The sequence below is a fragment of the Pongo abelii genome, chromosome 9, assembly GCF_028885655.2.
Source record: "Pongo abelii isolate AG06213 chromosome 9, NHGRI_mPonAbe1-v2.0_pri, whole genome shotgun sequence".
NCBI classification, from domain to species: domain Eukaryota; kingdom Metazoa; phylum Chordata; class Mammalia; order Primates; family Hominidae; genus Pongo; species Pongo abelii.
In genome coordinates this window covers 82,174,741-82,199,474 of record NC_071994.2, presented here as the reverse complement: position 1 = coordinate 82,199,474, position 24,734 = coordinate 82,174,741, and the positions used below count along the sequence as shown (strand labels likewise).

General features: G+C 39.2%; 1 protein-coding gene across 3 annotated transcripts in view; it reads left to right on the top strand.

Annotated features, from left to right (window-relative positions):
- The window catches only part of TENM4 (teneurin transmembrane protein 4), a 3,040,222-nt gene that overhangs the window by 1,563,603 nt on the left and 1,451,885 nt on the right, over positions 1-24,734 (top strand). For all 3 annotated transcript variants that reach the window (XM_054526090.2, XM_063711315.1, XM_054526091.2), the window contains exon 5: positions 20,141-20,215. The gene's annotated coding sequence lies outside the window, so the exon portion shown is untranslated. The remainder of the gene's footprint in view (positions 1-20,140; positions 20,216-24,734) is intronic.

The following is a 24,734-nucleotide window of genomic DNA, read 5'->3' as shown; positions in this document are numbered from 1 at the left end:
TTACAAAGATAATATTTAGATGACATGTATTTCTTTTTCCTCCTAGGATTTCTAAGGGAAGAAGAAAGACATGAATATTGGTATTTATTGAGTGTTTACTGTGTGCCATGCATTCCTCTGGCAATTTTATATGCATTAGCTATTGATCTTTGCATATATTTATTATCGTTTTGGTTTTTTAAAATTGGGGTAACCACGTGTTTGAGAGGTCTAGAAACTGTTTGGAAGTCAGAGGTCACATAGGAACCATATAATGTAATGGGCAAGTGAGTGGGTCCTGGTTGTTACTCCAGAGTTCGACAGGACTGGTTGGAAAAAGTATTCTACCTCTTTTCAACTGTGTGACTGGAGCAAGTTCTGAAACCTCTTGACTTTACATCTTCAGGAACAAAGTGGGAATAATAGCAGGGTAATTGTGAGGATTAAATAAAATAATACCTATGGAGAGCACTTACTTTCTCTGGCACATTGTAAGTGTCTGGTAAGCATTAACTAGTCAGTTCATGGGAGTGGGTTGGCATTAATGCCAGAACCAGGATTTATTTTAGTTTGATTCCCAAGTCTAACTCTTTCATGACCCCAGACGGTCTCCTAAAACAATTGTTTCCCATCCTAAGAATTCTTTTTTTTTTTTCGTGCACTACTTATAAACTTGATGGAGGCAATTTCCAATCATCAGTAATCAGAAATAGTCTTGGAAAGATGACATATGGCCTTATATTAATATATTAAATCTTTGGTTGCCAAGTTATTTGCTTTAATAGTTTTTCCCCTCTATAGGTTGAATTGTTTTAAGTTCTGCAAATGTAATATATGCCATTCTCTCTGAGTGCAAAAGCAATACAATAAGTATTAGTTAGAACTGGGGAAAGGAAACTGGTTCTTGAATTATCAGGAGGCATGATGCCCACCATGACAGCAGAACAAAGTGTGGAAAGGAAGCTTGTTGGCTCCAAACAGCAGAGGACACTAGCCTGCCTTTGGGAGACAATGAAGATTGATGACACTGAGAGCTTCGTGGTAGACTTCTGCTAAGGAAAAGACTGGATACCGTGACACACTAGGCATCTTTTAATTACCTCATTCTCTGTGCTTCCTTAGTTCCCAGTATGAGGTCTCAGTTGAGAACTTACAAAAGCAGGAAGCCAAATAATTGAGGCCTTATTGAGGAAAAAGAGCATATGTTTTGGAGTCAAAAAATTTGAATTTGAGATCTGAATTAAGCAATTACTAGCAGTATCACTATATGGAAATCATTTCCTCATCTGAATTTCCACTTTCTATTAAATGGAGGAAGATGGCAATAATAAAAATGTAGAACACAATTTATGTTTGTTGTTGGTTTTTGATTGTTTTATGTCTCAGAGTTGTTAGGAACACCCCATGATATGATGGCATGAAAATGTTTTATCGTGTTTCAGGAAGTCAGCAGGTATTTATTGAGTACCTATGTGCCAGATACAGTGAAACTCTAAAATAATATACAAAAGAATTACTGTTTTTGTTCTGGTTGTGATATTGGGCATCAATTGTTGCCCACTGACCGCAGAATAACAGTTGAATACTCATCCTGGCACCTGAGTCCTATCTCTAGCCTGTCGTTACATTTCAGCCACATAAAGACACTTGCTGTCCCTGGTACATGCCCAGCCCAGTCATGCCTCTGCACTTTCACCCATGCTGCTGTTTCTTCCTGAATGCTTTCCTTTTCTTTCTTAACTGTCCAAGCTATGCCCATGGCTCATATATTTGTACTGAATATAAACCCCAGGCAGACGTAGCCCCAAAGCTCATCTTTTTTTTTTTTTTTTTATTAATAATACGGCACTTCTTCTCAGGGCTTCTCAAACTTTAATAAATGTACAGATCACCTGAGATTTTGTTAAAATGCAGATTCTGAGAATCTACATTTCAAATAAGATCCTAGGTGATGCTGATGCTGCTAGTATTTGGATCACACCTTGAGCAGCAAGGTCCCAGAATACTAATTCTGAGCCCATAGTATTCGTTGTCAAGGATGCAAAACCACATTTTCTGAAATAAAAGTTTATTCGCAAATTCCTCTTTGCCAATACACATAACAAGAGAAGGGCATGGTGATTTTAACCCAGTAAGAGACATGTGAGCATAGACAAGTCAGTTAGCCTACCTGAGCCTAGTTTCTTATAAAACAAGCACTGTGCCCGTTCCTGCATTGCTTCCTTCACAGTGTCACCATGAGAAGTTTCAGCATACCATGTGTCTAACTACCATGCAACCCTATTTAAAATAATTCTTTTCTTTTCACTGATTTTACTTTTCCTTTCATTGCTGAGTCTCTTTGAAAGCTTTTTCTAGGGGGATTGTTACTGAACTAACAACAGTGTCAAGAGGCAATTGGTGTTTTTTGGTTGTCAGAGCCTCTGCTAAATTAAAGGTAAAATATTCCAGAATCAAGACCTTACAAAGGAAATAAATATGCCTGAGTGCCACTGATTATTACTGTCTTTTTCTCAAGCACCTTGCTTTTGGTACATTTCTTTCTATGTTTCATAAATTTGCATTCTCTCTCTCCCTCATGGCATAGAAACACAGGCTCTGAAGTCAGACATTTGGTTGAATATAGGCATTGTTGATTCCAACTGACTTAGCTTCACTGAGACAAAATTTTTTCAATCTGATAACCTATAAAGTAAAATTATTCATAATAAGAAGGAGGCAAAGGAAGAGGAAAGGGAGAAAAATGAGGAGGAGGTAGAGAAGGAGAAAAAAGTGGACAAAATTGTCTTCCTAAGTCTTGTGAAAGTCAAATGAGAACAGATATACTGTCTGGTTTGTTGTTGGGTTTAGTAAATGTTAATTTCTTCCCCAGCCTATCCTTAGCCACTCTTTATTTAATTTTTATCCTCTCTTTCTTTCCAAAATTATTATTTTTCTAAAAAAATAATTTTTATTTTAAGTTCAGGGTTTCTTATGTAGATAAACTTTTGTCATAGGTTTTTGTGGTACAGATTTCACATAGCTAGTTCATTCTTTTATCCATTCATCCATTTACTTCTACATTTATTTTTGGAAGAGGTAAGGTAAAATAAATTCAGTAAAGATTAATTTCCACCCAAAAGCCAGTGGAAATTATTCTTTGTTGAATAATTGTTTTTCTACCTTATTCAAAAACAAATGTAGAAATAAATGGATGAATTAATAAAAGAATGAACTAGCAATGTGAGCTATAAATATAATACCTCACATTTTTATTTTGCTTTTCTATTTCTGCCTTTTTGAATCTCTGAAACACTTTCTTATTTTGGCTTCACAACATCCTTATGTTATTTTTAACCTTTCTTATGAGCACATTTGTTTTTATCTATGGTTCTTGTGTTCTTATGGCTTATCAATGTGACTGAAAACTTTGTAAAGACAAGGACTATTTATCTCTGAATCAGCTGTGTCACGTACAGTGCCTTGCATACAAAAATTCCTTAATAATGCTTGTTGAGTCAATGGATGAAGGAAGCAAGTAAGGAAAGAAGGAAAAAAGAAGCAAGAAAAGAAGGAAGAGAGGACATGAAAATGATGTTACTCTTCTAGATTGAAAATTACATACCTTGCACAGTGTCTGGCACATAGTAGGTGTTCAATACCCATTCATCGGAGACATGTAATTATCAATTTTAGACTTGGATAGCTTCCCGAGTATAAAGTAGGTAAGAATTGTTGTCTTTTGGGGGTTACAATGACAAACACAAAAATAACCGGGGAAAATGGAGAAAGAGAAGCCATCTTTTTTCTGGGCAACGATGTCAAGCTGTCATGTTAGTGTCTGCCTTGCTTTCACAGGCTAATGGTTGCCAGGGCAACAGCAGTGCCAAGACTTTGCATTCATGTAGTTTTCCATTGATAATTGCTAATGTGAACAAGTGCTGGCTTGCACTTTACACCTGCCTGGCTTGTAAGTCTACCTTAATTGGATGTGCCAAGATTGAAGAAAAAGTAATCTGCCCTTTCAAGACAACTGACAGAGAGATGAAGTGTTGTTTGGGCCTTTATTGTTACAATTTTGCTGACAAAATTACTATGAACTGTCTTCTCTGGATGCATAGTCTGCCTTTGTTGACAGAACCCTAGCATTTATCTTCTAGGGGTGGTATATTAAGTGAGGTGGAAACTTTGATGAAATGTTTACAGCAGTTTAGTTGTAATTCACTTGCTTTTTTCAGGTGCAGTAAGAAGAGATGTGGCATTGGAGAGGAGCTGGAGGGGCATGAGAAATTAGGGAGGGGCAAAAGGATATGGATCGCCTACCATGTGCAAGACATTGTGTTGACCTTTCTAGCACACATGGTCTTAACCTTCCTGATGACCCTGTGAAGCAGGTATTAATATCTCCAGGATAGAGATGTAAACACTAGCTTTAAAGGTGAATTCTTTCATTTAAATTATTAGAGTAAAATTAAGACATGTTGACAGCATTCAAACTCTGATTTTCTTGTGTTGTTGTTGTTGTGACGAAGTCTAACTCTGTCACGCAGGCTGGATTGCCGTGGCGCGATCTTGGCTCACTGCAACCTCTGCCTCCTGAGTTCAAGTGATTCTCCTGCCTCAGCCTCCAGAATAGCTGGGATTACAGGCGTCTGCCACCACTGGTTTTCTTAATGCTGAAATCTATTCTTTTATCTATTCCTGGCTCTCTGTGACAGTTTGGACAAGTCACTTTATTCCTAACTGTAACTTCCCCTCTTTTTTCTCAGTTTTGCTATCTAAAATCTTCCCAAAGCAGCTTACTCCCTCCTGCACCAGCAGCTCTGCTAACAGTTAAATATATTTACTCTAGAAAACATTTACTAAGAGCCTACCAGTACCAGGTACAGAGTTAGGTGCTAAAGAGACAAATGAGTAACTTATGGCTGTTTTAAAGGAGTCTACATCTGGATTCCGGATTCCATAAAGAAGCAGATGCATTCAGTTAGGTCCAGTCTGTTAAAAATGAAGAATGTTAGAATGTGCACTATTGAGCACAAAGGAGGAGGAGGATTCAGTGAGGAGTTCTGGGGAAAGCTGAAATGTCAAAGGCTGATGAATTTTACTGGGCAATAGCACCAGCAAAGACTGAGAGGAGTGAAACAGCACAATCTGGGTGAAGAACTTCAGAGCATTTGGTCTTTCAAGAGCAAGGGGTGACACTGGACATACTGGAGAAGGATGATTATAAGGCATGTCAAAGAGTGGCGACATAAACCAGACATGGGAGAGAGAAGCTGTCTCCTCTGCAGGTACAATCCTAGTTTAGGCTTTGCAGACCACACGTTCTTCTTTTCAAAAAATTTCTACAGCCTGTAATACTATGTAAACCATTTTCACTGGTAGTTGTACAAAAACAGGCTGTGGATCGTAAGTGGCCCAGAGGCCATAGATACAGTTGGTGGAATCCTGCTTTATGGCGTGATCTCCAATCCATCATAATCCTGGTCACCAATATTTAATTTGTCAATTTTCCTTTTAAAATTAAAAGCTTAGTTAAGATCAATATATATTATCTCACATAATCTGTACTATAACCTATGTTTAAATTATAAAGGATTAATGATTTTTAAAAAATCAAGTAAACCCTGAAGGCAAATAAAAATACTCTTGAATTCCTTTATCCATTTCTCATTTTCCATCAGGGATTTGTTATTTTTTTAAGGTAAAATGGTTAGACTTTTATTTGGGGTATAATTTAGCCCTGTAGTGCTCAAATTCTGTTGTACCTAAGAGTTAGGAAACATAGTTGCATACCTCAAATCATGTATACTGTTCCTTGTGTTTGATAGAAGGATTTTTAAGTTACTTTTGACTATGTGAAATTTTCACCTATGTGTTGACTTTAGAAGAAAATCCCAGTAAAGATGTATGTGTTATTATAATGGGACAATAAGTTCCCTGGCCTAGATACTAAATCTCTAAAAGTGCAATGCAGCCTAGATTAGTCAAGGTCATTTTGCTGTTGTTTATCTATTTGTTTTAGAAATCCAGTCACATACTAAGCAGGTGATGGACAAAACATTCTAACATGTTTTCTACAATGCATGATGACCAAACCATATTCCCTCCATTCTATATAAGCGAGACTGTGTTATTATTATAGCTATTTTTGAATTATTTCTAATTCAAAGGCAAAACTTTATATTTCTTTCTGTTTATCATGTATTAACACCTGAGTAAAACTGTTGAGGCCACCTTGAATCCTGGTTTTATCATTCATCATATTAGAATCTATTATTCCTAATTATCCTAATTTCATAGAATTGTAGTGTTGGAGGGTCCTGAATTTCATCTATCAACTGAGGTTTGAGCTGGCACTACAGTGCCTGTTGTTGAGCCATCCACCCTCTGCCCATGTACCTCCAGTAATGTGGAATGGGAAATGGTTATCAGTACCTCCCACTGCATTATTGAATAGCCTCAATTGCTTAAAAAAATGAGTAAATAAAAGGAGCAAATGCATGGGTCACCAACTATCAGCAATTACTGTATAAAATCTTATTCTCCAAACAACTAAGTGTAGTAAAGATTCTAATATTAACGTTACAGATGAGAAAACTAAGGATTAAAGAATTTTCATATATATGTTTCCCCAGCTGGTAAGAAACAGAGTTAAAATTTACTGTTGCTCTCTCTTTTTTTTTTCTTTCTTTACTTAAAGTTCTGGGATACATGTGCAGAATGTGCAGGTTTGTTACATAGGTATACATGTGCCATGGTGGTTTGCTGCATCTATCAACCCATCGTCTAGTTTTTAAGCCCTTCATGCATTAGGTATTTGTCCTAATGCTCTCCCAACCTTTCCCTCCACCTCCCAACAGGCTGTGGTGTGTGTTGTTCCCCTCCCTGTGTCCATGTATTCTCATTGTTCAACTCCCACTAATGAGTGAAAACATGCAGTGTTTGGTTTTCTGCTCCTGTGTTAGTTTGCTGGGAATTATGGCTTCCATCTTCATCCATCTCCCTGCAAAGGACATGATCTCATTCTTTTTTATGGCTGCATAGCATTCCATGATGTATATGTGCCACATTTTCTTTATCCAGTCTATCACTGCAGGGCATTTGGGTTGGTTCCAAGTCTTTGCTATTGTAATAGTGCTGCAATAAACATACATGTGCATGTGTCTTTATAGTAGAATGAATTATAATCCTTTGGGTATATGCCCAGTAATGGAATTGCTGGGTCAAATGGTATTTCTGGTTCTAGATCCTTGAGGAATCGCCACACTGTCTTCCACAATGGTTGAACTAATTTACACTCTCACCAACAATGTAAAGTGTTCCTATCTCTCCCCAGCTTCATTGGCATCTATTGTTTCCTGAGTTTTTAATAATCGCCATTCTGACTGGCATTACATGGTATCTCATTGTGACTTTGATTTGCATTTCTCTAATGATCAGTGATAATGAGCTTTTTTCATATTTTTCTTGGCTGCATAAATGTCTTCTTTTGAGAAGTGTCTGTTCATATCCTTCACCCACTTTTTGATGGTGTTGTTTGTTTTTTTCTTGTAAATTTAAGTTCCTTGTAGATTCTGGATATTAGATCTTTGTCAGATGGGTAGATAGCAAAATTTTTCTCCCATTCTGTAGGTGGCCTGTTCACTCTGATGCTAGTTATTTTAGCTGTGCAGAAGCCCTTTAGTTTAATTAGATCCCATTTGTCAATTTTGGCTTTTGTTGCCATGGCATTTGATGTTTTAGTCATGAAGTCTTTGCCCATGCCTATGTCCTGAATGATATTGCCTAGGTTTCCTTCTAGGCTTTTTATGGTTTTGGGTTTTACATTTAAGTCTTTAATCTATCTTGGGTTAATTTTTGTATAAGGTGTAAGGAAGGGGTCCAGTTTCAGTATTCTGCATATAGCTAGCCAGTTTTCCCAGCACCATTTATTAAATAAAGAATGTTTTCCCCATTGTTTGCTTTTGTCAGCTTAGTGGAAGATCAGATGGTTGTAGATTTGTGGAGTTATTTCTGAAGTCTCTGTTCTGTTCCATTGGTCTATGTATCTGTTTTGGTACCAGTACCATGCTGTTTTTGTTATTGCAGCCTTGTATAGTTTGAAGTCAGGTAGCGTGATGCCTCCTGCTTTGTTCTTTTTGCTTAGGAGTATCTTGGCTATACGGGCTCTTTTTTGGTTCCATATGAAATTTAAAGTAGATTTTTGTAATTCTGCAAGGAAAGTCAATGGTAGCTTGAAAGAAATAGCATTGAATCTCTAAATTACTTTGAGCAGTATGGCCACTTTGATGATATTGATTCTTCCTATCCCTGAGCATGGAATATTTTTACATTTGTTTGTGTCCTCTCGTATTTCCTTGAGCAGTGGTTCGTGGTTCTCCTTGAAGAGGTCTTTCATGTCCCTTGTAAGTTGTATTCCTAGGTATTTTATTCTCTTTCTAGCAATTGGAAGTGGAACTTCATTCATGATTTGGCTCTCTGCTTGTCTATTATTGGTGTATAGGAATGCTTGTTATTTTAGCACACTGATTTTGTATCCTGAGATTTTGCTGTCATTGCTTATCAGCTTAAGGTGTTTTGGGCTGAGACGATGGGGTTTTCTAAATATACAATCATGTCATCTGCAAACAGAGACAATTTGACTTCCTCTCTTCCTATCTGAATACCCTTTATTTCTTACTTTTGCCTGATTGCCCTGGCCAGAACTTCCAATACTATATTGAATATGAGTGGTGAGAGAGGGCATCCTTGTCTTGTGCCAGTTTTCAAAGGGAATGCTTCCAGTTTTTGCCCATTCAGTATGATATTGGCTATGAGTTTGTCATAAATAGCTCTTATTATTTTGAGATATGTTCCATCAATTCCTAGTGTATTGAGAGTTTTTAGCATGAAGGGCCGTTGAATTTTGTTGAAGACCTTTTCTGTATCTATTGAGATAATCCTGTGTTTTTTGTTATTGGTTCTGTTTATGTGATGGATTAAGTTTATCGATTTGTGTGTGTTGAACCAACCTTCCATCCCAGGGATGAAGATGACTTGATCATGGTGGATAAGCTTTTTGATGTGCTGCTGGATTCAGTTTGCTAGTATTTTATAGAGGATTTTTGCATTGATGTTCATCAGGGATATTGGCCTGAAGTTTTCTATTTTGTTGTGTCTCTGTCAGGTTTTGGTATCAGAATGATGCTGGCCACATAAAGTCAGTTAGGGAGGAGTCCCTCTTCTTTGATTATTTGGAATGGCTTCAGAATGAATGGTACCAGCTCCTCTTTGTACCTCTGGTAGAATTTGGCTGTGACTCCATCTGGTCCTAGTTTTTTGTTTTTTGTTTTTTGTTTTTTGTTTTTTTTTTTTTTTTTGGTTGGTAGGCTATTGATTACTGCCTCAATTTCAGTACTTGTTATTGGCCTATTCAGAGATTCAACTTCTTCTTGGTTTAGTCTTGGGAGGATGTACGTATCCAGGAATTTATCTATTTCTTCTAGATTTTCTAGTTTATTTGCGTAGAGGTGTTTATAACATTCTCTGATAGTAGTTTGTATTTCTGTAGGGTCAGTGGTGATATCCCCTTTCTCATTTTTTATTGTGTCTATTTGATTCTTCTGTCTTTTATTCTTTATTTGTCTAGCTAGTGGTCTATCTATTTTTTTAAATTTTTTCATAAAAAGAGCTCCTGGATTCATTGGTTTTTTTGAAGGGACTTTCGTGTCTCTATCTCCTTCAGTTCTGCTCTGATCTTAATTACTTTTTGTCTTCTGGTAGCTTTTGAATTTGTTTGCTCTTGCTTCCCTAGTTATTTTGTGATGTTAGGGTGTTGATTTGAGATCTTTCCAGCTTTCTGATGTGGGCATTTAGTGCTACAAATTTCCCTCTTAGCACCACTTTAGCTGTGTCCCAGAGATTCTGGTCCATTGTCTCTCTGTTCTCATTGGTTTCAAAGAACTTATTTATTTCTGCCTTCATTTCGTTATTTTCCCAGTAGTCATTCAGGAGCAAGTTGATCAATTTCCGCGTAGTTGTGTGATTTTGAGTGAGTTTCTTAATCCTGAGTTCTAATTTGATAGCACTATGGTCTGAGAGACTGTTTGTTATGATTTCAGTTCTTTTGCATTTGCTGAAGAGTGTTTTACTTCCAATTATGTGGTCAATTTTAGAATAAATGTGATGTGGTGCTGAGAACAATGTATATTCTGTTGATTTGCGGTGCAGAGTTCTGTAGATGTCTATTAGGTCCCCTTGATCCAGAGCCGAGTTCAAGTCTTGAATATCCTTGTTCATTTTTTGTCTCGATCTGTCTAATATTGGCAGTGGGGTTTTAAAGTCTCCCACTATTATTGTGTGGGAGTCTCAGTCTGTTTGTAGGTCTCTAAGAACTTGCTTTATGAATCTGGGTGCTCCTGTATTGGGTGCATATATATTTAGGATAGTTAGCTCTTCTTGTTGCATTGTGTAATGCCCTTCTTTGTCTTTTTTGATCCTTGTTGGTTTAAAGTCTGTTTTATCAGAGACTAGGATTGCAACCCCTATTTTTTTTTTCCTTTCCATTTGCTTGCTAAGTATTCCCCCATCCCTTTATTTTGAGCCTATATGTGTCTTTGCATGTGAGTTGGGTCTCCTGAATACAGCACACTGATGGGTCTTGACTCTTTATCCAATTTGCCATTCTGTGTCTTTTAGTTCGGGCCTTTAGCCCATTTACATTTAAGGTTAATATTGTTATGTGTGAATTTGATTCTGTCATTCTGATGCTAGCTGGTTATTTTGCACACTAGTTGATGCAATTTCTTCACTGTGTCATTTGTCTTTATATTTTGGTGTGTTTTTGCAGTGGCTGGTACCAGTTTTTCCTTTCCATATTTAGTGCTTCCTTTAAGAACTCTTGCAAGGCAGGCCTGGTGGTGACAAAAATCCCCTAGCATTTGCTTGTCTGTAAAGGATTTTATTTCTCATTTGCTTATGAAGCTTAGTTTGGCTGGATATGAAATTCTGGGTTGAAAATTATTTTCTTTAAGAATGTTGAATATTGGCCCCCACTCTCTTCTGGCTTGTAGGATCCCTGCTGAGAGATCTGTTAGTCTGATGGGCTTCTGTTTGTAGGTGTCCTGACCTTTCTCTCTGGCCGCCCTTAAGATTTTTTCCTTCATTTCAAGTTTGGGAAATCTGATGATTATGTGTCTTGGGGTTGATCTTCTCATGAAGTATCTTAGTGGTGTTCTCTGTATTTCCTGAATTTGAATGTTGGCCTGTTTTGCTAGGTTGGGGATGTTCTCCTGGATAATATCCTGAAGTGTGTTTTCCAACTTGATTCCATTCTCCCTGTCTCTTTCAAGTACTCCAATCAATCGTAGGTTTGGTCTTTTCACATAGTCCCATATTTCGTGGAGGCTTTGTTCATTCCTTTTCATTCTTTTTTTTCTAATCTTATCTGCATGCCTTATTTCAGCAAGGTGGTCTTCAAACTCTGATAGCCTTCCCTCTGCTTGATCGATGTGGCTATTGAGATTTGTATATGCTGCACGAAGTCTTCCGGTTGTGTCTTTCAGCTCCATCAGGTAATTTATGTTCCTCTCTGAATTGGTCATTCTAGTTAGCAGTTCCTGTAACATTTTATTCAGACTCTTAGCTTCTTTGCATTCTGTTAGAACATGCTCCTTTAGCTCAGAGGAGTTTGTTATTACCCACCTTCTGAAGCATACTTCTGTCAATTCGTCCCTCTTATTCTCCGTCCAGGTTTGTGCCCTTGCTAGAGAAGTGTTGCTATCATTTGGAGAAGAAGAGGCATTCTGGCTTTTGGAATTTTCAGCATTTTTGTGCTGTTTTTTGCTCATCTTCATGGATTTATCTACCTTTGATCTTTGAGGCTGATGAGCTTTGGACTGGGTTTTTGTTGGGGGGTGGGGTGCCTTTTTGTTGTTGCTGTTGTTGCTTTCTGTTTGTTAGTTTTTCCTCTAATAATCAAGCCCCACTTCTGATGGTCTGCTACAGTTTGCTGGAGATCCACTCCAGACCCTGTTTGCCTAGGTATCACCAGTGGAGGCTGCAGAATAGCAAAGATTGCTGCCTGCTCCTTCCTGTGGAAGCTTCATCCCGGAGGGTCACTCGCCTGATGCCAGCCAGAGCTCTCCTGTATGAGGAGTCTGTCAACCCCTGTTGGGAGGTCTCTCCCAGTCAGGAGGCATGGGGGTCAGAGACCCACTTAAGGAGGCAGTCTATCCCTTAGCAGAGCTGGTGTGGTGTGCTGGGAGAATTCCCCTTGTCAGAATCAGCCGCTCTCTTCAGAGCCAGCAGGCAGGAAAGATTAAGTCTGCTGAAGCTGGGACCCCAGGTGCCCCTCCCCTGAGCCAGGTGCTCTGTCCCAGGGAGATGAGAGTTTTATCTGTAAGCCCCTGATTGGAGCTGCTGGATTTCCTGCAGAGATACTCTGCCCAGTGGAGGAATCTAAAGAAGCCATCTAGCCACAGCCGCTTTGCTGCACTGCAAAGTCCGAACCTGCCAGTCTCCTTAGCAGTGTCAGGGTAAAACTGAGTACTAAAGCCACAGTAATGGCGGCCACCCCATCCCCTACCAAGCTCAGTCACCCCAGATCGACTCCAGACTGCTGTGCTGGCAGTGAGAATTTCAAGCCAGTGGTTCTTAGCTTGCTAGGCTCAGTGGGAGCGGGACCTGCTGAGTGAGACTGCTTGGCTCCCTGGTTTCAGCCCCTTTTCCAAGAGAGTGGATGGTTCTCCTGTCTCATTGGAGTTCCAAGCACCGCTGGAGTATGAAAAACAAAAACAAAAACAAAAATCCCTGCAGCTCAGTGTCTGCCCAAACAGTTGCCCAGTTTTGTGCTTGAAACCCAGGGTCCTGGGCCCATAGGTGCTTCATTATAGCTGAAGATCTTTTCTGATGTTGAACCAAAGTTTATTCCTTATATACTATGTTCATTCTGCCCTCTGGAACAGCACAGAATAAATTGACTTTCTCTTCCCCTGCCTTTAGCTGTTGGAGGGCATTAGTCATAGTCAGGATAATGTAGCAGCTGACAAACTCTCATAAAGAAGAAGTGGACCTGTGGAGGCAGCACAGCGTGTGGCTGTGGACACACATTTTGGCACAAGATAAAGCTGGGTTTAAATCCCGTCTCTTGTACTCTTTGTAATCATGGTCAAGTCCTATCAGTTTCTGATCTTTTTCCCCTCCTTGGGTGTAAAATGAACAATCTAAATTAAAAATGTGAATGGAGGCTGTCCCTCCTAGTGGCATTTGCTATGAGGATAAACAGGTGATGCTGATGAGAACTCAGCAAGCTGGAGAGCTCAGCCTTTTAGAGAATAATTGCCATGTAACAGTAGCTGTCCTGTCACTCCTCAGTATTTTCTTCTCCAAGGTAAATGATGTATGTAGGGACCCTTTCAACAGCATGGCAAGTCTTCCTCTTTTCTGCTCACCCTACTCTGATCAGGCCCCAGTTTGTCTGTGTTCTATAAGGTGGTGCTTATTATTTAACATGTAACTTTCTTTTTTATTTGAAAGGACCAAATAATAACAGCTCACAGTTTTAAGTCTTCTAAGGGCTAAGGACAGCTTAAACTCATCACATATATTATCTCCTCTCATCCTCATAATATTTCTATGAGATGAATGCTATCATTATCATCTCCATTTTACAGATGAGGAGACTGAGTCTCAGAAGGGTTTTGTAATGTGCTCAAGGTCACATAGGTAGGTAAGATTAGAGCTGGGATTTGCACCCAGGCAGGATGGCTCTAGAAGTGATACTCTTAACCCACAGGTTGTAAAGCGTTACAGAGCAACCTAGGGCTATGAGTGCAGGAGACTCACCTTAGACTCTCATTCTGAATGTGGCTCATCATTATCTCCTATTGTATTTTTTATCTTCCCCAAATCTCCAATACTCTGTGTTTTTCACGATTTGACCTATCTTCCTCAAAAATACTAAATCAGGCCAGGCGCAGTGGCTCACATCTGTAATCCCAGCACTTTGAGAGGCTGAGGCAGGTGGATCACCTAAGCTCGGGAGTTGGAGACCACCCTGGGCAACATGGTGAAACCCCGTTTCTACTAAAATACAAAAAATTAGCTGGGCATGGTGGTGTGGGCCTGTAGTCCCAGCTACTTGGGAGGCTGAGGCGCGAGAATCACTTGAGCCCAGGAGGCAGAGGTTGCAGTGAGTTGAGATAGCGCCACTGCACTGGTTACCGAGTGAGACTCCCTCTCAAAACAAACAAACAAATGAAGCGTACGTAATCAGTTCCCACTAATATGAGCAAATTGCCTTTGTTGAGCCTGTTTTCCCATCTGTAGAATGGAGATAAACGTGTATATGCAACAAGGCTATTACGAAAACTTAAGGGAGTGACTCAATCAAAGCATCTAAATCAGTATTTACATATTTGAACAATTACGTATTTCTGTTCCCTTCTCTCACTTCATTAAGAGAGAATGATTCAGCAGAATAATTAGATTGTACTATGACATTTTATAAACTGTACAAAGGAAATGGATGTGTTGTGGTGGAAGTCTGGGAGGCCAGGTAGGGCTTCCCAGATTGAGAGTAATTTTATCTGGGTGCTGAAGAATGAATAGGAGTTATTCAGACAGCAGGAGGAGGAAGAAGGCCTAGACACAGTCACCTGGGAATAGTAATAGAAAAAGTGTGAAGAATACGGATATTGGCTTGTTTATCCATCTTGTTCGTCTGTTTCTCTTAGAAAAATTAAACCTCCCATCATTTGTCTTTTTCTGCTAGTTTTTGTGTAATATACCAGCAACGTGACGAAAACAAAACAAGTGAAACAAATACCTCTGCAAAACACTGTGCCAATGCGTTGAGTGCTTTCCTTTTTCTTTATTTTTTAATCATTATTAACAAAATTCCATCAAACTTTATCTTTCTATTAATCAGTTACTATTGTTAAAAATTTGGTTTCTTTTTTAATGCTTACTACTGCTCATTTCACTTCAGTAACTATTACTTTTACATATTGTTTTTACATTTTTTAAATTAAAAAAATTCAAGGATAAACTATCTTGAGAGATAATTTAAAGTTACCAAATTGTTACGTATGTAGACTTTGAATAAAATACCTGGATTTGAATTGCAGCAGTGTAAGTATTATCTTTGTCACCCTATGTAATTTATTTGAGCTCTGTCCCAATTTTGTTTTTTGGATTTTTTCCTGCTAAATGGAGATTAGCAGTAACTGCTTCATGTTTATTGTCATGAAAATTAAATGAAATCCGTCTAAAGCAGTGAGCCTAGTGCCAAGCTACTAATGTTGCTTATCATTATTAATGTATAATACCTATCAATTTTTACATAAATGTAAATATGTGTGTGTGTATGTATATATCTATATATCTATGTATATATATATATATCTATGTATATATCTATATATATATCTATATGTATATAATTTATTCTTAGCCAGGATTTTTTTTCTCATCCAGGAACAAAAATACTAGTTTCATTTTTTTGCTCTAGCCTTTTTATGTTTATCTTTCAATAAGTGTCTTATAAAATCACAGTGCTATAAAACGTTTTCATTAATTTGTCTAATATGCTGAATGCCCACTTTGTCCTGAATTCTAGGCACCTAGGAAGCTTATGGTCTGGAGGGAGAAACAGACAGATAAGCATAAGATGACAATGCAATGTTATAATGACTACCAACAAGGGCTACATGAGGCTCTGTAGGACTCAAAACCCAAATGCTTCACTGTGGTCCACTAGATCATGAATATTCTGGCCCCAGACCGTTTCTCCAACTGCTTCCACTGAGCCCCACCCCAACTCCACCTCCTCTTTCTTATTCTTCCCCAGCTATACATGCTTTCGTCAGGTCCCCTTTCTTCTGGTTCCCATGCTCCTGTTGTGTCTTGAGCTCTGGGCACATGCTCCTGTTGCTTCCAGGAACCCCTCCCCCATTCTCACATATTGCCTTCTTCTCATCCTTCATCTTAGCTTAAATGTCATTTCCTCAGAGAGCTCCTATGCCATCCACTGGCCTGTTGCCCTCAATTTTCTCCACCCAGTCACCCTCATTTTTTTCTTCTCAGGGCCCTTCAAGTGTGTACTTGTACATTACCGTCTTTAAGCTGTAATCTTCATGAAAGCAGAGACCATGTCTTGTGTTCATCACTGTTCATACAACACCTAAAGTATCTGGAAGATAGAGAGGGCTCCATAAAATACGTGTGCAATAGATAAATGTCAAGGAAGGTCATAGATGTCTGGGTTACTCTGAACAGATGAGGAAGAGTTTACCAGGGAGACAAGGAGAAATTAATGGTTTAAGTATCACAATTTGAATGCAAGCATACACATTTGAAAGACATTCATATTTGGGTTCAAATCTAAGCCTTGCTATTTACCAGCTGTATGTACTTGGGAAGATCATCTTGATTTTATGGCCCACATCATCTTTATTCGTGAAATCGAGGCAATAACACCTAATTGTGGGATTATTGTGAGGAGTAGACCTAAGATTTCAAGGTATGTAGAATACAAAAATAAATAGTATCATTATGTGTTTATTCAGACGTAATCAGGAGAATCAGAAATTGGACGTACTGGAAATATTTCAGCACAGTTGCTCCTCACGTGTCTGTCTGAGAGTGAGAGACAGTGGTCTGACCTGAAACACTGAGCTGCTGTGAGGAAAATTGAATTGTTGCAAAGTCTTTGGAAGTACAAAGGGCCTATAGCAAGTTTTGAAGGTCAAAATTTACAGTTTGTCTTTCACAGTATCCAGAGGATGTAAAAATAATGGTTACTCCTTATTTCAGGCACTGGTCTACATGCTATACATATAGTAGCTCATTTAATCTTAACAACTCCACAAAGTGTTATTTCCTTGAGTCTACAGATGAGGACACTGAGACACAGAGATGTTGAGAAACTTGTTCAACATCACAGAGATAGTAAATGACAGAGCTGACTGTTCAAGGCAAGCAGTGTGTCAATGGCAGTACTTAACATGCAGTCTGTACTGTCTGTGTGTGGCAGAAAGCCCTGTGGAATGGGAATATGACATACATAGGTTCAAATCCTTCCTCCACTGCTTACTAGTTTTGTGGCCTTGGACAAGGTTTTTAATCTTTCTGAGCCTCTGCTTCCACATTAGAAAGATGGAAAATAACGACGTCTACTTTGAAGGGGGTTGTGACATTTAAATAAGCCAGCATATGTAAGATGCCAAGCTTGTAGCTGCTGTTCAGCTAGTAGTAGGGGGCTAATATGACTACTGACAGCAGTACTAAAATCCACTAGTTGGTCTTGACATGGTTGAGATTTTACAAGCCTTGATGGCTTTTAATTGAGAAATTGCATCCATGACAGGTAATCAATACGCTCATTTGGCAGCCAGGTTCCAGATGAAATAAAGCTAAACGATGATGCAATTAGAATATACAAACAAATCCCCTGCAGAAGCCAAATAGACTTGACTGCCTTCTCCATCCTAATCATGTTGCCGTGTTTGGAATGCATCTGGAAGTCATTTTTCTCGGTGAATCTGGACCCAACTAAATAAACAGAGCTTCTTTTCTTCGTTTGCTTTACCTGCTTTCTCCTGGGAGCTCAGTTTCCCTCTGCCCGAGGTGGGACGGCACGTCAGCCGGACTCCCTAATGTGTGAAGGACATTGCAAACCTCACTGACAAACACCGTCCCTTGAAATTCACTTTGTCATTTATTTTCTCATTGTCAGACTGAATGACAAAACTGGCAGTTTTAATGGGGAAACAGTTCAGGAGGCAGGTTCTCAACAATCCCTGAACAATCTTTTAAAAAATATCCTTCTCTTCTTCTTTATTGGAGTCTGTGAATTATTAAGTGACAAGGCTGTCTTGCGGTTCACTCTCACATACACTAACCTTCTCCGACTTTTTCTTCCAGTACTCACAACTGCAGCTTATTAACTGTAAATTGCATCATGACTGCCATATGCCGGTGAAGATAATAAACCATGAACTTTGTTAAATTTTAGTTGTTCCTAGTTCAAATCCTAGAACTTTTACTTATTAGTTCTATGACTTGGGCAAGTAATGTTAGTCCTAGTGCCTCCATTTCTTCATGTATCAAAAGAGGGTGATTATAGTACCTGACATTTGGTTTGGTAGGAGGACTTAGTGAGATATATGTAAGGCTCTGATATTGGCTGGGACATAATGAGCTTATAACACATGATAGTTATTATTATCACCCTAAATTTTGAGTCAGATTTCAGAAACAAGAGTAATTCCGGTCAGTTAACTTTCTGTATGGTACTTTCTGGTAGGCTTGGGATACCACAAAGAATATGGACTTCGAAGATACAGAAACTTGTATGATATGAATTTTGGCTCCACCACTTCTGAATGACCTTGGGTGAATTACTGAATGTCTTTGAATTTCAGTTTCCCCATTTGTAAGCTCTTTAAAAAATGTTTGTGAATATAAATGTCTCTTCACAGGAATTTGACATTTTGGACTTAGCTAAAGCAAGCAAAATTGCTGTTAGGGTCCACAACTCTGACACATCCACGAAGATCTCAACACCAGCATGATCTAAAACTGCTTCCAAAGTAGCCAGTCATAGGACCAATAAACTGGGAAGGGCCTTTCAACATCATCTTATCTAATGCATTCATTTTACAGAAAAGAGAGAAAAAAAAACGAGGTTCAAAGGAATTCAGTGAGTCATCTAAGATGACATAGCTAGAAAAAATCTTCACTCAAAAGAAGAACCCAGTTATACTGAAATGACCAATATTCTGTCCTAGTCTAGCAAAGCGAAACAAAAACAAATAAGTAAAATGGTGAATTCAAATTTAAAATAAAGGCTGAACAAAAGGAAGGGGGAAAAAAGGAAGGAGGGAAGGAAGGAAAAGAGAAAAAAGAGAAGGAAAATCTAATGGAGTGTGTGGCATCCTCTGGAGCACATGCTGGTCCTGTGGCTTCGAGTATGGTGAGGCCAGCAGGATGGGTGCTGAAGAGAACAGGACAGGAGGTGAGGCTGCAAAGACACAAATCCCAGCTCCACCTCCCAGGAGCTGTGCAATCTGAACAAAGGAACCTAACTTTTCTACCCTTCAGTTTCCTAATATCACCTTCTCTGTATGGTTGTTGTGAGGACTAAAGAAATGACTGGTGGCCAGGCGCAGTGGCTCACACCTGTAATCCCAGCACTTTGGGAGGCTGAGGCAGGTGGATCACTTGAGGTCAGGAGTTCAAGACCAGCCTGGCCAACATGGAGAAACCCTGTCTCTACAAAAATACAAAAAAAATTAGCTGGGTGGGGTGGTGCATGCCTGTAATCCCAGCTGCTTGGGAGGCTGAGACAGGAGAATCACTTGAACCCAGGAGGCATAGGTTGCAATGAACCAAGATCATGCCATTGCACTCCAGCCTGCGTGACAGATCAAAACTTCATCTCAAAAAAAAAAAAAAAAAAAAAAAAAGAAAGAAAAAGAAATGACTGGTATAAAATTATTGCTACGTAGGCAAGTATTAGTACTTGCTGTAGCACATAGGAAATATTCAATACATTTAGCTGTTGTTATTAAATGTGAATTTGATTATCTTTTTTCCGCTTTTAAAATAGTTGTTTTGAAATCATTGTGATATTTCATGTTTTCTCAAACACCATGGAGCTAACACTGTGATAGGTATTGGAAGTAATAATGAAAGAAGGAAAGGGCTTGTGGGAGGGGGTGCTGGAAAGGAACCAACACTAAAATGTATGCAGTGCCTACTATTTGTGGGACATTGTGTGGGAAGCTTTACATATTTTCTTCTACTTAATTCTTGTCAAAGGGCTATGGAGTAAGTTAGTGGTCTCATTTTACTGATAAGGAAAATTAAACTCTGAGCAACTAAATAATTTGTCCAAAGCATTTTTGACACAAGAGCCTCTTTTCTCTTTCTTCCATGATACAGTCCCTGGCCAGCAGGAGTGCTTTGGATATAAGTCTAATTCTAAAAGCACCAGCCTATATTCTTAGAAATCTTTAAAACGAAGATCAGAAAAAAAAGGTCTATTACTGGTTTTCCTGGTTTTTAGGTAAACTACTGTGAAGAGCCCTCATTCATTTTCTGATACCCTTCTTTCCTTCTGTAGACTGTGAATCACCAGATTTAAAAGCAGGCAATCTTGGAATTTATGTATTTATCTGTGTTTTCTTATTTTCAGGATAAACAGTATTGCTGCTCTGAAGACAGCTTGAGTAACATTCTTCTTGGACATTGATGGGCTTGTCTAATTAAGGTAATATATACATATATATATATATGCGCATGCACACATGCACACGCATAATACAATTTTCTTATACTTTTTTTCTATGCTCAAGTGTTGTGGTTTGCAGAAACATGTTGATGTGTAAGGTGGGAGGGGAAGAGCAATAACTGAGAAACTAGTGTCCTTTGTCTCTTGTCTTGAGAAAAATCCTGTGAGTTTGAAAGCAGCATTCTCAACAGATCTTTGACAGTAGGCTTCGTCAAAGTTGGTAGAGATGACCAGCATTAAACACACTGATTGCTTTGGCTTAAGTGGATTGGTTTTCTTCTTTGGGAAGGACTTTCTTAATCTAAGACTATTTTTCCACTTTTTCTGAAGCATTCCTTTGTAAAAAATCCAATAACATAAAAATGTTTCTTTGACAGAAAAAATAAGTTAATGGATAAAATTTTCTCATTTTACAACTTTCTTTCTCTAGTTTTCTCTTGAGCTTTTGAGACTGGCTGTTATTTGGCCTCCGACGTGCACCTGCCAATGACCAAATTAATAAAACAGTAGTGAATGATGTTATTGGAAAGACTCAGAAATAGCTGACCATGCTTAGGTCATGATATATATTTTTTAATAGATTTGAATACTTTGTTCTGGTTTTCTGTTGCATTTGTATGCAGCAATCTAGTCATATTTTCTGTTCATAAAAATTATAGCTAGTTCAGAGATTGGGATTAACTGTGTCTTTTTCAGTGGAACTTTGCAACGATCATGGTGTTCTAAGGAGCATGGTGTTCCATGATTTCCAGGTGTTCTGCCACCTGGATGACGTGCAGAACCACAATTAAGGGTCATAATTTCCATTTGTTATTCCAACATGTGGATAAAGTATTTATTATTGTTGATTGTATTTCTCAGAAGCTCTTTATTAACAGTTCTCACATGTAAGAAGGCACATTGCCCAAGTTTACCAGATGGAGAGTTGAGGCTTGCAACATGATAACCTATAGATAATTCAAGCCTGATTAGGCACATGGTAAACTCAAGTCATTATAAGCTTGGTGAGTTTGCCAGAATGCTCCAGAAGTTGCTTTTCCTTCTGGGGAAACTGTCCTCAGTAAAAGGGCAAATGGATGACCTGGTCCTTCTCTTATAAAACCAGGAGGCTAAAACCACTTCATGACCACTTGACTAGGTCTAGAAAAGAAACTGGAAAATTGGTTAAAATATATATATTTATTGAGCAATTATTGTATGCTTTAGGAATAAGGTAAGAAGAGGCAGAGAGCCTCAGAGCTGATCTTTCAAATCAGAAGAGCCAGTTTATGGAAGGAGGGATTCAATATGTGAATCATAGTGAGAAGCCTCCAAGGTAAGGTAATGACTTGGGTAAGAGTTTTCTATCACAGAGATGTGGATGGTAAATACACATCTGAATTCAAGGATCCAGTTTGCCTAGAAGGAAAGGGCAAAAATCAGGTTTTAAGCGGCTAGATAGAGACAGAGAAATTTCATCAGGTAGCCAAACCATGGAGCTCCAAGCCAAAGTCCTTGAGAGTAATCCAGGTATCAAGCAACATAGAGACCAAATATAAATTCTATTAAAGAAAGACCTTTAGTTTCCCTTTTCGTCCTATATATGTGGTCAGTGTTGTCACAAAGGTTTAAATTTGTAGCAGTGGGACAGAGAGCTCTAGGAAGTTAGTGCTTAGGAATTTCAGCCAATGACCTGTTGCAAATGTGGAACTTATCAGAGTTTTGAGTGAGTGAGGTTGCTCTTCATAGAACTCTTCCTTTTTTAAATTTTCTACCACTGAAATAGCTGTTGGTTGTGGTTCTCTAAATCAGTCCTAGCCGACACACTTAAGGGTAGCTTCTGCACAGTTCAGACAGGAACTGAGCTGCATCTCTTCCTGATCAACAAAATTAGGGACTTCATCTGCTACAAGCTGAGGCCAGCCCTGGGCCCCAATGCCAACAAACACAAGCCAGGATTCAGTCACCTCTCAGCTGGCGCCAGGTGTCCCCAACCTTCAGTTGCATTTCTTGGCCTTGTCTGTCCACAGCGTTGACTGAGGTGAACCTTCCTCACCCTGAGAAAACAAGGGGCCTTACAGAACTTTCTTTCTGGCTCTGCTCCCAAGAGACCTTCAAGCTCCTGAAACACTGCATTTAAAGTTTTGCAACTCTTGCCCATCTAAGAAAAGGCTTTTGGTTTTGCAGCCTGCAAGCAAAACTCTAAAATAAGACTATGGAAATAAAGCCAATTTACCACTCTCTCCCTACCAAGCACCACTTTTGTAAATAAGGAATAAAATAGCCCTATCCCCCGATCTCCCACACCAGCTCTTCCTCCCCTCCTCCTGGCCCCCGCAGCTCTCTAGCAGGCAATCTCTTTACCCCAGAATTGTCAGGAAAGCACTGGCTGACAGATCATGTTATTGCTTCTGATCCCATTGGTCACATTGTATAACATCTTAACTCCTACCCTAATTCGGTAGATGCAGCTTGACAAGGCATAGCAGGGATGTGGTCTAGCTTCCCTGGAGCTGCATTTAAGAGTCCTCTGCTGGGGACCTGCACAGCATTCAAAGCATTTTAGGGCATATTTCTTGATCAAAATATGTGTAAGGGCAGCAGACTGTCCCTACCTATAGGATTAGGTTCCAGGAAATGCCTGTGGCCATTCTTGTCTTCTTATTAATCAAGGTTAAAGATCTTAAGTCAGTATAAGAAAAAAAGTATAAATGATATAAAATAAGTTTTAAGTCCTTAGAGGACTGAGGTTGCAATGACCATCAGAAAGCATTTTCAATGCATTTTCATATTCAATAAAAGTGGTATACCAAGTTGAGAGAATGCCAATGACATTGTATACATCTCCAGTTTAAAACAAGAGGGTTGAACAAGTCAGTTCCACTTATCATCCCTTGCCCAGGGGAAACTTTCAGCTTGCATATTTGTTTTACTTTGTTGCAACAAGAGTATGCTAGGAGAAATGGAATTCCCTTCCATAGTATTGTGCTGTGGGTTCTATGCCAGGTTCTGCAGACAGAAAAATAAGAGATATGGTTGGTTCCCTGACCCCAAAGTGTTCACAGCCTAGATGAGAAAAGAGAATGTACACAATGATAACCCAGAGCAGAAGGCAGGTTGGAGAGAAAGGAGCTTAGAGTCAGGAGACCAGCAGATTTCTTCTGCAACCTTCCAAATGAGAGGAGGAGGAGGGAGCAGGACACTCAACAAGGGCAGTTGTGACTGAAACGCAGAGAAAGGGACCAAGAGAGGACACATCTGAGTTAGGAGCACAGGGAAAGTATAGGTAAGGGGACAGCCAAGAATCTCAAAAAAATAGCTGTAAGAAAATACCTTGAATCTTCCAGATTAAAATGACTGCATTTCTCCCCCTGCTAGACCAATTTTCAAGGAGTTTGAGTCCCTAGTAATTCATTTTAGCACCTTTTAGACTATTTGTAATGATCAATTGCCTGTATGCATTAAGAAACAAGCTACTGATGAAATTGACATTTTTAAATATTGTTTTATTTCTTTTCTTTTCCTTTTTGTCCCAAAGTGTCTTGGAAGTTAGAAGGGAAGTGTGAGTCATATGCTGCATAGCTGAGAAGGCTGGAGGTACTGATGCTGTTACCAGATGATAGGAAATCAGGTTATAAGCCCTATTTGTTTTCCAGTGTCTCCATGATGTGACATTAGGAGGTGATGGCTGCAGTTACCAGAGACATTTGTTCCAATGATGTTCGTAAATATACTTTGTTAGGCAGTTATGTCGAATCGACCTCCCCTCTCTTCCCCTCTCTGAGAGCAGGCTGCCTTTCAGCTGTTTGATTTCTCTCCCTGAGATAGGACTGTGCTGACAGAGAATCTGGAACTCAGGTGTGAGACAGAAATGTGAAATGTAACTGCAGTATGTGCACAGGAGGAAAAGGCAAGCTGGGAGGTGAAGAAGGACACTGGGAGAACCCTAACTCTATATGGGAATGTTTGTGTTGGAGCTGAATGAAGAGCTGGCTGAGGAGCTGAATGATGAACTGGCTGAGGTGGGAAGGTAGTCATTCAAGGTTGGTAGGTGATGGGCAAATTGGCAAGTCTCTTTCCCTTCTGGGTTGGGGCCTTGTTTTTTGGATAGGTAGAGATGGTGGGTTTATTATTTTGGGGATTCATGAAGAGCTCTGGAGAAGAGGACACATAATGAGGTTAAATACTCCTAGCTGTGTGACAGCTCTCTGCGCTTCAGTTTCTCTGTCAGATAAGCATTTGGCTACTCACCTTGCAAAGTTATTTTAAGATAAAATGAAACAACATGGCATGTGGTTAGCCCAGTTTCAGGTATCAACCTAGGGCATGACCCTCAAGGATGTCAGCTTCCTTCCGTAACCCTGTTCTCTCCTCCATAAAAACTGGGTGCAAGAGAGATAGCAGTTTTGTTACAATGCAAACAGGCTCAGTAATGAAACCTACCTCAGCGCATGAAAGTGCACTGTGGGATGTACATGGCTTCCTGGGGAATCTTGTTAAAATGTAGATTCTTATTTAG